This window comes from Panicum hallii, chromosome 9, assembly GCF_002211085.1.
Source record: "Panicum hallii strain FIL2 chromosome 9, PHallii_v3.1, whole genome shotgun sequence".
In the NCBI taxonomy this organism is placed as follows: domain Eukaryota; kingdom Viridiplantae; phylum Streptophyta; class Magnoliopsida; order Poales; family Poaceae; genus Panicum; species Panicum hallii.
Window position 1 is genome coordinate 8,264,265 of NC_038050.1, and position 13,928 is coordinate 8,278,192.

General features: G+C 42.9%; 1 long non-coding RNA gene across 2 annotated transcripts; it reads right to left on the reverse strand.

Annotated features, from left to right (window-relative positions):
* Positions 1-3,809: 3,809 nt before the first annotated feature.
* LOC112877404 lies at positions 3,810-6,061 on the reverse strand. Of its 2 annotated transcripts, none has more exons than XR_003225476.1 (3): positions 5,659-6,061; positions 5,356-5,568; positions 3,810-4,191 (listed from the first exon to the last, which is right to left on the reverse strand). It is a non-coding gene; the product is annotated as an uncharacterized LOC112877404 (long non-coding RNA). The 2 variants fall into 2 exon arrangements; XR_003225475.1 differs by lacking the exon at positions 3,810-4,191 and adding an exon at positions 4,862-4,918.
* Between the last annotated feature and the right edge of the window lie 7,867 nt (positions 6,062-13,928).

Consider the following 13,928-nt stretch of genomic DNA (forward strand, 5'->3'; position numbering starts at 1 on the left):
TCCCAGCATTATGCATTCAAGCAGCAGGAGCATCCACCACACCAGACCAAGAGTTGAACACTGTCAGCAACCAAGGGAAGCCCAAGACACTGGGGGCAACTGGGCCGCGCCGAAGCAGTCGGGCCGCTCAGCCCAATTCCAAGTACGCTAGCAACAAGCGGGCGTGAGCGGCGTGCGAGTGCGTGAGCTGTGGCCTTAAAGCGAGAAAGGAGAGAGGAGAGGGATGAACATTTTTGTAACAAACTTATTCCTACCGAGAACAAGCTGTCCTCGTGACTCTACCTGCCCCTCTGCTTCCCATTTTCTCTCTCTGATTCTTGCTTCCTCCCAAATTAGCTTCCGCTACCTCTAATACCCTAACAAACACGGTTCAGGTGAAGCCTGGATAGCTCTCCATCCTCATCAGCGGCACAACGCAGTTGCTATCATGGACTCTTGATCTAAATAGCTAGACCCAGTGGCGGACCGTGACCCAAAACTATGAGGGGGCCAAATTGCCAATATAGCTGTTTACTAAGAGGCTATCAGCTAAACAAGTGCTAGATTACTCATAGTGCTTCATTGATTGGTCATTAGGTCTTTAGAAATCCCATCAAGCAAGGGGAGGCTGGAACCCAGTTTCATCTCCACTGGGTTCCGCCCCTGGCTAGACCCTCGCGACCAATGCGCCGGAGTCCGAGCGGACGCCCAGGATCGCCGGGCCCTGGATCCGCCCCTGCGCCTCACGGTCCTGCAGCCGAACAAGACATGACAACGAAAAGGTCATGGCATGTGTGCCTTCCTCACAACCAATGCGTCCCCGCAAACATCACTCCGCCGCTCCCAGTGCTGCTGTGGCCGACGCTGGCGACGCTGTCCTGCTTTTAAGTTCCGGCATGCCTCCCATTTCCAATGGTTATGGATGAATTCCAAAGCTAGGATCCACATGGTCACATCCTTTGATCAGCGAATACGCGTGGAACTCATATACTACTTGAGGTAAACCGTAAACGGCAGGAGTGCTCGATCAGTGTGGGGGGATAAAGAAAGAACCCAAGGCTGCTGGAAGGGTATATGGTGTGGATTGGAGTAGCTGTGTCTTTCTCTTGTGTTTGCTCCCTTTCTGGGGGCAACGGCGTGCCTTTTATCCTGCTCACTATTCCTGACATCCACCACATGCACTTTTTGGATGGAAATTGATATGCGTTGGCATGGACCTGAAAAAGAATATACCTCGTAGATGTGTGTTCATTTTATCCCCCTAAAATGAGCGGATAAGGTTGACCCACTTCGACGCCGTCAAGCGCCGTCTCGAATCCGTCCGTGGAGAAAATAAGGGTGAACTAAAAAAACAAAAAAGGGTCCGGCAGGTAGGGGCAATGGCTGACACGTGGAATTCGATACTAACTGTTCATGACAGTATTAAAAGGGCATCATCTTATCCCTCTCAATCCCGCAAACAAAAAATAGAAATGGATCCAACCTATCTAACCAAACACGAAATGTGTTGAACCTAATCCAAAAAATTAGGATACAACCCATCCCACTTTTCCCAAATCAAACACAAACTAGAGGACGGGAACGAGAGAGAGACTGAGAGCTGGATGCGCTTTGCAGCTAGCTGCTATTTTTTTGTATATACAAGTCATTGATCATTTACTTTTGTTCTTTCTTATCAATTTTTCATATCTTTTTTTAAATCATGCACAATTTGTATAGATTATCATGTTTAATTTGACTTATCTTTGAAAAATAACTATTAAAAATAATTATTACAATTATAGTTATTCTTGAAAAAGTTGTCATAAATATTACCATTTGCATATAAAATGGCTAACTTGTTGGTTACAAGATTTAGATAAGAGCCTAGATGCTAGGAAGAGGAAGACTCTCTGAAGATGTGAGAGAGAAGTAGAGAGGTAAATGCGAGATTGGTTGCAGTGTACAGAGAAGTAGAGGGCTGGAATGTGTACGAGAGACCCTCGTATGATAAAGTAAGGACTCAAATTTGAGAAATTGGTTGGAGATGCTCCTATTATCCATTAGTTGGGATATGCTAGCTAATTGGACGAGAATAAATCTTGATGCCTCCGATCCTCATATTAAGGTGTGCTCTATGGAGAAGAATGGCGATCGGGTTTGGAGGCCCATCGTCCATGGCGGCAAAAACGGTGCTGCCGAGAGTAGCAGCCGGAGGTAGGAGATGAGCCTGTCCAGGCATCTTTTGGGATGGTGAAAGGGAAGAGGCCAAGCAGAAAATGACAAAAGTACTGCTTCACCCGTGAACATGTGAGCATCCCATATTCTCACGCCGTGAGCTTCCGTCAACATCTCAGGATCAATCTCTACAACTAGAATTCATACTGATGGTAAACAACGTGGGTGGGCATATGCCCGTGCGCGCAAAAAACCACACTCGATCTAGAAAGTGCATTGCTCCCTTTCTTTTTTTGAAGTATATGACCCTTAGAACATTCAAGAAAACTAGTTCAAAAATGGCTGCACGCATGTGGCCAGTCCACCAGGCATCAGACATGGCTGCATTTACCATCAAGAGCTCCGTGATCAGCTATTGTCCGCCCTGAGAATCCCAACCATCCAGGTCATGCATGATGGCTGCCACGAATCCTTGGAGAAGAAGCGGGATGTTTTCGAGTGGTTGGCATATGCTAACTAATTGGACGAGAACAAATCTTGATGCCTCCGATTCTCATATTGAGGTTGCTGTTCTGGTGTGATCTGTGGACAAGAATGGCGATCGGATTTCGAGGCCCATCGTCTGTACCAAATCAAGTAGAGATAAAAAGAAAGGCATCCACATTTCCTTCATGTATTTCACAGCTGTTGTCTCTCCTAAAATCTAGCCAGACGCTTTCTTCTGCTTCCACTGCCTTCGTCCTCCTTATAAAGAACCTGGCTAGTGGATTATTGAGCAGGAGGTAGGTGAGCTATGACCAGCGGTAGTATTGAGAAGAGATCGTGCATGAGTGTGTGGGGTTTTTGGTTGGCTTTTAAAGCTCTCAAGCCCATTTTTAAAGGCATCACACTTACTATCGACGGAGTAGAAGCTACTCCAGAAAAAGGAATTGGTAGAAAACAAGTGGTCGCCTTGCAGAAACAAGTGTCGTTGCACGTCTAGTCTTGTGAAAATTTTGAGCCTAAATACCTCGATCATCTTGTTACAACACATTAAGCACCTCACCCACCCGGTAATAAGCACCCAGTGCATATGGTTTTGCGGGGAAAAACATCTTCTCCACTAAGCAGCATATCCAAATTCAAAGCACCTATGTTGTACATTCCTAATAGCTAAGACCTTTCTAGAGCAACACCTGACTTCAATATTACTTGGAGACCCATTTCTCAAGACTGCTGAATGAGAAAACGGTAGACATGCGTTAGGGGCAGGTGGATCACAACAACACGCTAAGCAAGTGCTAAACCTCGTCAATCTCTTATTACTAGTATAATGCCCGTGTTAACGCTACGATAACATCTGAAAATACAAATCAACAAACAAAAGGAAATATGCAAACTCTATCTATTGTTAGATCATTAGCCCATATATATATTCTGTTGAGCAAACCAGAGTATAACTTGGCTATGGTAAGAGCATTACACAAATAATGAACACATTATGCAAATGATCAAACTCGCCTATCTTAAGATTGTTTTACCACATCAGACCTATCTCACCACCTTATTATACGGCACTTGAGATGCATGTGTTTCCCAGCCTTCTCAAAAAAACTTAGTGAGCATGATAGAATCATCAAAACAATCTTTAGATGGAACTTGCAAATTGGATGCACAGTTAGACAATTCGTTCATCCTCCTAAAGGTCATTATAACCAAAATCACATTATTAAGTTATATGATTGAACACCAACTGAAGATGTTTCAGTGTGAATATTATGAAAGTTACAAATAGTTTCAGTAGTTTAACTGTCCTGGCATCATGACCCTTCTTTGTTTGAACCTTAACCACCTGTTTGGACTTAGAGTCCTTTTCCGAGCCGCCGCTGCTGATCTCAGCCTTCTTAGGCAGTGGCTACTTCTTAGCATTCTTGACCTCTCCTCCTTGGGAAACAGTGGTGGCTGAATCGTTTCTAAGAAAAAACACAGTTCATCTTACACCAACAAAATTCCTTTTATCACCAGTTCAGCTTCATAGAGGACCATGTGTCTTAAGTATGTGAAGAAGTCAGTAACCTGCACAACAGAACATATAAGATTTCAATCATTGCATAGCACAAATAAATCTTTTTCACCTTAAGCTTTGGAAATAACCAGTCTTTGATTAGGCAAGAAGCAAAGGCATAATCCTTTTCATCTCTCCTGAGAAATGAGCCGGAATGCTTTGAGCCTAAGAGCGGGCATTCTCTTTCTATAGAGTAACCATACTCGGATTGTCAAGTCCTTTAGACAAAATAAAATGTGGATCAGTGGACTGTTTGTAACTGTTTCTATGCTCTAATTAGGTGCCGCGTCGTTTCATCTGAAGTGCATAGAAAATTAAATTGAATGTTTTGCCAACTGGCCCAGATCTCCATTCCAAGGAATAAAACACAAGATGAATGTAAAAGAAGTTATCATCAATTAGCATGCAACAAGCATGAAGTGTCATACTCAACTCAACTCAACCTGATGTGTGATCAAATTAAATAGTTTACCTGTTGAGTAGGCTGAAAGTAGGATGCATATGACTATCTGCTAGACTTGCTATAGGACTATGATGTGGTGTCAAGCTTATAAGGTATTGAATAATATACTAAATGCAACAAGACTGCTCACATATCAACCTTAATAAATTTAATATGCAAAAAAAACAGACCCATACTGGGATTATTCGGAACCAGGAACAATGTAAGAGGATCATCATTTTCACCATTAGTTGAAACATCAGTAGTTTCCTCCAAGATTTGTTCTTGAATATTCCCTAGAAAATAGAGGGGTAAATTATATAATCTGACGGATGCTTGGCACTGGAATAGCTAAATTGATCCGTCATGTAAATATAAATCAACACCTATATACATTTTGTTCTATAGAGGTCAGGACTACATACATCAAGCACCAGATATAGTTAAGTCAAACAAAAATGTCAATAACTCCAGCTAGGTGGTTGGTAGCATGGGGAAAATAAGGAACTCATCTGTTCCTTTGAACAGGAGGCGCAACCATTTTCCTAACAAAATTTATTCATCCGAAAAACACATCAGATGCATCCACAAATTTCAACGATTAGCATATTGCAAACAAATGCATCCATAATGGATTGAGAAAAATATAAAATACCTGCAGTACCTACAAATAAAAAGAGGAAAATGATTGTATGAAACAATAGCGCAAACAACTAAAAATATTTATTTTTACCGAGTCATTTTCCACTTTTTCCGTGCCATGCAATCATCCACCCACCAGGCCACCACACTGTGATATCCAATTTTCAGCATATGTTCTTGCAACCTGTATTCTTTTTGCAATTTTAGCCAATAAATGGAGCAGCTCCTTCTGATCCTTGCCATCTTTTGGAAGTACCAAAGACTTGTGAACAGCCTCTGGTGCTAGCAATCGTTGTCCTGATTCCTGAAAGGTTGAAGGCTTCACATCAATTACTTCAATTTTGAGACAAGTCAAACAGAAAAATGGAAAAAAAAAGCAAGCATGCTACCTTACAACCCACAATATCAGTAGACATGACTACATGAGTGCAGGATGGCCATGTCCACGTCCACCCCACTGTTGCCAACACCCTCAGCATCGCCTCCTGCACTGTTCCGGCTTCAATTGTTGGTCGACCAATGCCTTTATTGCTTAATCTAAAACTCCAGCACCATGAAGCACAAATTGCTAATCCTTCTGGGAAGGACGGAATTAAGCAAATATAATCATCGTTTAAAACATGAAGATCAGAATGCATAGAACAGATTACCAGGGGCAGAAAATTTAAAGCAATATAATGATCAGTGGTAATATACTTTTCATCTTTTGAAGGGAAGCAGATAGCATGTGCTCCACAGGCACAGACCATGCATTGAGAAAACCACAAAGTTTTCACCTGGTGACCACAGGGTGTCAGCCTGTTAGCCAATCATAGATAAAATTGATGATAAATTATTGAAATGTGCTTCCCCTTGTCTTACATATTCATTGCATTCTAAAATGTAAAGACAAATCTCTATCTAGATACCAAAAAAAGGTTCTACAAAATACAATAGGAGAGACTTCAAGTTTTAAATGTTGTTTCTCCATCAAGAACCATGGATGCAAACTGAATCATATTCAATCTTTAATAAACTACAGGTGACCCAAGTTGCAATATTTTTTTTTTCTTAGGAACCCGATGCATGACAGCCATGCTTTATGTTGATCCTCACACTGAAGCAAGGAGAAATTTCTGGCAACGGTAGAAACCACGTGTTATCTAATAGATATAACGGATCAAAGTCATGACGACCTGATTACACTTTATCCTCTCACAAAGTCACTCAGCAGCTCATTCGATGGCGCGCGCTGCCCTTCATCTGCATTCGGTGTTACAAACTCATATCAGCAGTACGCTGAGCAAGCTGACTGCTTTTTGCCCAATGCAACGAATCCTTAGAAGGAACAAGGAAGGAAGAGGCAGGGTGGTTTCCATCAATTGAAACTGCTAGGTACTTCATAGGATGAGGATAAATCTTGATGCATCTCGTTCGCATATTTCAAAGTTCCCGATGTGGAGTGAAATGACAAGAATGAGAATAAAGGTTCAGTAGGAACAGGATGAAGGTCACAACAGTAAAAGAGAAAGATAATGGTAACATTCAGGTTTCGCCCCAAACTTTCACCTTCTATAGGTTCCTAAAATCTTACAGAGTTGCTCTGTTTTCACTGCTTTCTTGCTCCTTATAAAGAACAGAAGAAGACGCACTTTGCACTAGACGGCAGATGAGTTATGGTGGAAAATGGCACTGATGAAGAAGAGATAGTGCATTCAGTTTGTGCTGCTACTTGCTATATAGCAATAAACAAGTATTACTACAGTAGAGATAACGCAGTCAGTTTGTGTTGTTACTTGCTATATAGCAATAAACAAGTATTACTGCAGTTATTACTTTTGGATGTACAAGGAGTCCCTTAGTAGAAATTAGAAAACAGCCATATCACACAAACGAGTGTTGCACGTCTAGCTATCTAAACCAACAGTTTTTCTAGTTGCAAAGAAAAATGCATCTCAAGCGCTAAATAACTTCAAGAATACCTTCTCTCCTGATGATCTGGGGAAAAGAATCAAACTACAGAAACTTTTACAGGATAAGAAGTTAGAATAGAATTAGCCACGCATCCATACCGGGATTCCATGCCAACGCGGCACGACCAACCGCATGCCTTCTGAATTCTGATCCGGTCGCCACGGCTACCGCGCCGCCGCCGTCAGCTGGTCGGTTCAACGACGGCCACATCCTCGTTGATCCTCTCCAGCGGCGTGGTCCCGCGACTCTTCACAGCCGGCGCGCCGGGCTCCGCCTTCCCGCTTCCGCCAGCGCCCGCGGACGGCGCCGCGCCGCGCCGCGCCTGGCCTGCATGGCGCGCGCGAGCTCCCGCATCAGCTCCTCCTCCGAGTAGCGGTCGCCGCCGGCGCCGAAGACCCTCGACGTTGGCCGGCCGACGCCGGCCCTCCTGGGGCTCGCCGCCGCGAGCAGCCTGTCGAGGCCCCTGAGCCCGCGGACGTAGAGGTCGCGAGTGCCGCGCATCGCCGCGCCCTGCGACCTGCGGCCGCGGCCGCGGGGGTGGTCGCCCATGGCGAAGGATGGATATGCTGGCACGATGCCAGGCAGAACCGGGGCTTCGGATCGTCGACGTTCTTTGAACGCAACCAAGGCGTGAAGTTTTTGTTTGGTGAGAAGTGGCAACATTCGAAACTTCAAATGAAGGTGTGGATGGGCATGCAAGTGGCACGAATTTTGGGGGGCTACTACGAGTCATACACGTGACCAGTAGTTAAAGTGTCACATAGTAATATTTTCTAAAATCGTATATCTAAATCAAAATCTGACTGCACCATTACATTCCTTGCGACGAAATCTTTAAAATCAGATCATACTTGGATGTTTTTTTGGAACATTTTCTTTGAATGTGGAATAACTTTTTAAGCTGGAATTATATATAAAAAAATATTCCATCTTATATGATGGTTTGACTGCCAGTTACATGTGTGACTTCTTATATTTCCGCAAATTTTCCTAGGGCCGGGCCCTCGATCGGCTTTCTCTGCAGCTGAAGTGTTTCTATGCTTTGTTTATGCAACTTATTTTTGTGATAAAATTAAACTAGAGGGAAGAATGTTCGGCAGTCAACCTGCACGACGGAGCAAGCAACATGAACAACGGGAGACAATAGCAGCCTCGATAGAGATATAAACATACGGGTGCACCGGACGTTGACAGCCGGGAAATAATATCTAGTAAATCCTAATTGATGACTTCTGCACCCTTTTTTTTCTTCGAAACAATGACTTCTGCGCTGTGAGCCCCAGTTGCTCAGTGTTCATCTGAAGAGCTTGACAACGTTGAGGCCCATCTCTCAATTTTTATTCGGGTGGAAAACAAAGCAGTCAGTGCCGGACTTTTCCTATTCGTACGTGTGACTTGGACCGGCGACCGGGGAAAGGATTAGATCTTCGCAAGTCCACGACCACGAGTTAACCAAAGCGCCAACACGCTCGTCAACCTCTGCTGTCGCCTGCCAGTGACCATAGGATCGATTCAGCTAGTCTCCCAAGTCCCGACCCATGGACAGCGTAACCCAGCATGGCACGGCGCATCACATAGACTATGCTGATGTTGGGGAGGCTGCGTCGCCAGCGCGAGCAAACGAAGCTCCTTTGGTTGTGCTCGCGGACGAAGCTCTCCAGCCAGGGACAAGTAATGCGCGGTACCGCGCTGTAGCACGCCCGAAGCCCCGCGCACCGGGCTGCATTTCAGGCCGTCCGTGCGTCGGATGTTGCAGCGTTGCTCCGATCTGGCCATTTACTCGCCTGCATGTTTAAAGCGTCAGCACATACTCGATCGTCGGATCGAACTGTCCCTTAAGCATGTCGCTTTTCTATCCTCTTTTATGAAGTAAACAGTGAGTAGTGGTTGCAGTAACTCAAAATGCACTTAATTTAAATTGACAGACCAAGTTCTCCAAATCTGACTGGCATGCTAATTCCTGGCTCCTCGCATTCTCATGTCTCCTGGCATCCCAATTCCCAAACCAGGCTTGGCATACGTACAACATGGCAGCCTAGGTATGCTTGGTAGAGGAGAATTAAGCTATGTACTAAAAGAAGAATGATACTAGCTTGGAACCATTATATGCTATTTTGTTTCCCTCATGTTCTCATATGAAGTGCCTCTAGGAATCTTTGAGCAGCAGCTCCTCGCCTCCTTCCTTATAAAGAGACCCGGATGTACCGACGAAATTGGGCACTAGACAGGTCTGGTGGGCTTTGCAGATACCAATGAATGAGGCAATCAAGTTGTACTGATGTAGAGGGTACTCATTTTTTTTCCTTTTGTTTGCTCTTCTTATAAAGGGTTTGCAGTCATGCACACAGCGCTAGTAGCAGAAAATTCGCAGAGACAAAATATTCTTACCAGAAACAACAGTCTTTTTCTCTGTCACATATATAATTCCCAAAATATTCCTACTTTTTAAACTGGGACCCGGAATGGTAAAAACCCATGCAAACTCCTAGACAAAGCGCGAATAGTGTCTGTTGGAAACTGAATATTTTTTTTTCATTGGTCAACCTTCCTTTATCTTGGAACCATGGGAATACATGAGGAACAGGCACACTCTGATCGTCTCTGCTGCTGGGCACAATCAATCACCAGGTGCATGCATAGTGCTTGAATGTTCCTGGCGTAAGCAAGTAGGCAAGTTCCTGGCGTCTCCAATTCCCATGTCTTCCTGAACATCTCAAACAAGGCCTTCACATATAGAAATCGGCAATGTTCAGCACGCTTTAGTAGAGGAAGATCAAGCTGCAACACGAAAAGGCAGGTAGCTCGGCACCATTACCTTTTGATATTTTCTCTTCCCATTCTAGTTCCCTGCAGTAAATGTGTCGCCTGCATATCAGTCTATCGGAGCAGCACATCTTCATATCTGCTATTTATGTAAAGTTCAATATACTGAAGAAGCTGGGGTGCGTAATGGTCGGTCCAGTCAATGTGCTTTGTAAATATATAGCAATAGGTCAAGCAATCAAGCTCATTCAAATATAAGTAGTAGAGCAATCCGAGCATGTGTGCTCCTAGAGTGGCATGAATTATCTTTGGAGTTACTAATAGCTTTACTGGCTGCACTGTAGCTATCTGTTCCAAAATACTGAGTTTTTTTTGTCCACATCCGGGCTTCTGTCGCAGCCAAAATAATATGCAGGTCACGTTTCATTTTCACAGGATAGTAGCCAGTGTTATGCACCTCTATGATTCGGCAACATGCATATCCTGCACATATATTTGTCTAAAAATTAAAAAAAGATTCTCTTAGCTCTTCGTTTCGAAAAAAAAGGAAAACAGTAGAAGACATCAAAATTAAGTGGCATAAATCCACTAAAAACACTGCACGATCGAGCAAGCAACATGGACAACATGATAAAATAGCAACGTTCAGAGACAAATACGGGTGCAGCTCCGGACGTTGACAGCCGGGAATTGGAACAAACAATATCTAAAACAAAAGAAAGAATGGAACAATCAATGACTTCTATACTTTGAGCCCCCATTTCTTAATATTCATTTGAAGATCTTGGGAACTTCGAGCCCATTTCTCAATACTCATTTGAAGAAGAAACAAAGTAAGTCCAGCATACGTGTGGCTTTGGACTGCCAACCGGGGAAAGGATCAGAAGAGGGGAAATTCAGGAAATGGCACCGGTTTCCATTGGTGTTCAGGGAATAGCATTTCAAATTCAGAATTTCACCAAACAACACTGGTTTCATAACATGGATTCGTAAAACAGCACTGCACATACTTTTTCTATTCTTTTATTTGTCTTTTGGTATTTCTTCACATGCAAAGAGACCAAATTACCCTCGCTGGCACAAGGGTCTCCCTCTCTGATCCTTCCATCCAGATTAAATAGCAGAATAATAAATTTCACCATGCCAAGAAAACAAATATAGAAGACTCTACATGTTATTTGTGACCTTCCTTTCGGTTTGGATATGGAGAATTTGGTTTTAGAAAATAACCATCAAATTTGCTAGAAAATTAAAAATGGCCAAAATCCGTTACGACGCTGGAAATCATTCGAAAATACAAGGGGTACGTTGATTTTTGCTTTTAGTAAAATCGTGGGGGAAACTAAAACAAGGGGGAAATAAGGATTGGTGGTGTTTGGTGAATTGCTTGGGTGCATGCAGTGCTATGTTGTGGATATGCAGGATACAGATGCTGTTTTGTGAATACCATAAGAAAAAAGTGCTATTTCCTTAATTCTCCCGATCAGAAGAACCTTGCAAGATGATCTAGTGAGAGCCTTTGAGAAAGATGATCTAGACTTGAACAGACTTAACTATGTTATGTTAAACCTTATCCCTAAGGAAGTAGATGCCACAGAGCTCAAGAAATTCAGGCTTATTGCCCTGATTAATTGTAGCTTTAAGATCTTCTCTAAGGCTTTGAACAACAGGCTAGTCAGGATTTGTGACAGATTGATTGCTCCTAACCAAACTGCCTTTATAAAAGGCAGATATATTCTTGAAAGTGTAGTAGCAGCCCATGAGATTATTCATGAGATTGCTAAAAAAGGTGAATCTGGTATTATTTTGAAACTAGATTATGAAAAGGCGTATGACAGAGTTGATTGGGTTTTCCTTGAGGAAGCTTTGTCTACTAGAGGTTTCTCTGAAAAATGGTTAAGATGGATAAGGAGTCACTAGAGGCGGTTCAGTTTGTGTCAGGATTAATGACCAAAATAGTAGCTACTTCACTGTTGGTAAAGCTGATGTCTTTACCAGAATGCTTATTAAAGCTGCTGATCAATGGCTTATTCAAGGGCTCTTACTTGAAGTCCAAGAGGGTGGGATTATAAGTCTGGAATATGCAGATGACACACTTATCTTCCTTAAAAATGACATAGGTCAAGCAAGACATTTCAAATACCTTTTAGCCTGTTTTGAACAGCTATCTGGTATGAAAATAAACTATGATAAGAGTGATCTCTTAACCCTAGGCATGACAGAAGAAGACAGTAATAATCTTGCAAGGTTGCTTTGCTGCAACATTGGGTCCTTCCCTATAAAATACCTAGGTGTCCCTCTCCACTTTACTAAACTGACGAGAGAAGACATCCAACCAGTGGTGGATAAACTTGTTAAGAGGATTGAGGGGTGGAAAGGTAGACTGCTATCAAGTGCTGGCAAGCTTACCTTGCTCAATTCTTGTTTAACTAGCATACCAATATATCTTTTGTCTGTTATTAAATTTCCCAAATGGGCCATTGAGAATCTTAATTCTCATATGGCTAGCTTTCTTTGGCATCATGCAGATGGTAAGCATAAATGCCATCTATCTAATTGGGAGAGCTTAGCTCAATGTAAAGACCATGGGGTTGGAGGATTCCTGACATAGGTAATTTGAACCTATGTCAAATGAAGTAATCTGAAAGAAAATAATTGATTATAAGTATAACAGAAGCCCCAATGTGTTGTGCTTTCCTGAAATTGCCTCTTCTCCTTTTTGGAAGGGGGTTCTCTGGGCTTATAAAGCAGCACAGGTAGGAATGAGATGGAAGATAGGTGATGGCAAATCAGTGAGATTTTGGGAGGATTGGTGGTTTGGCAACTATAGCCTTGCTACACAATTTTGGGACCTGTACATCATTGCCAACCAGAAAAATGTCAGTTTGGCAGATGTTTAGGATGGCACAGATCTTAAAATCTCCTTTAGGAGGATGCAAGATTGGTTGAATTTAGTAGATATAGCTGAATCTGCTGTTACTTACACTGAAGACTGTGATGCCATTATCTGGGCATTCGATTCTAGTAGTAAGTTCACTGTACAAACTATGTATAAAATTGTGAGCTTCAGAGCCATTCAGCCTGTTTACAGTCCGGTTGTGTGGAACTTGAATATCCCTCCCAGGATCCATATTTTCCTTTGGCTGTTGAGTAACAAAAAACTCTCATTAGGTCAAAACGGTTGGATGATATATCATGTTTGTTCTGTATTGAAAATGAAACAGTACAACATTTGTTCTTTGATTGTTGTGCGGCCACCTTAATGTGGAAACATGTTTCTGAAATTTTTGATATCCAAATTGGTGTGGATTTTGAATCTGTTGCCCGGTGGTGGATAAGCAACAAGAAAAACTGTGTGCTTAATATGTGTGGAGCTGCTTTATTATGGTGTCTATATATAGAAACTGAGAAATGATATATGTTTTCAGGGAAAGAGTTGGAGGAACGAGAAGATACTGCTGAACAAGATGACACAAATGTTGGAGAACTGGCTGCTACTTTGCAAGGATGGAGATGCGGAGAAGATGAGATGGGCGATCGGAAGACTGAAGAACAAGAGCCAGCAACCTCTACGGCTGACCGGAAGCTCTCCGGAGACGGCGATTACTATACAATCACCATTGGTTTGTCAGTTATCAAAGTTGGAAACATCCAGGCCGGCCTCCAGTCACATCGTTTCTGAAAGTGGTGAGGTGCTTGAGTCAGAGGTCTTTTTGGATATATTTCCTGATGTTGTGAGGTCTAGCGGACGCGTTTAGAATGCGTGTAAAATTTGAACCTGAACCTCTGAACGCTGATGCTTTGTTTCGATGAAATTAAGCGTGGGAACTTTTTCTTAAGAAAAAAAAAACCTTGCAAGTTCCACCACCTTTGGTAAGCAAAAGCAACCCAGCATGAGGCTGACCTCAGCGGCCGAACTGGACGTGGGGAAGCTCGTGGGATCGGAGT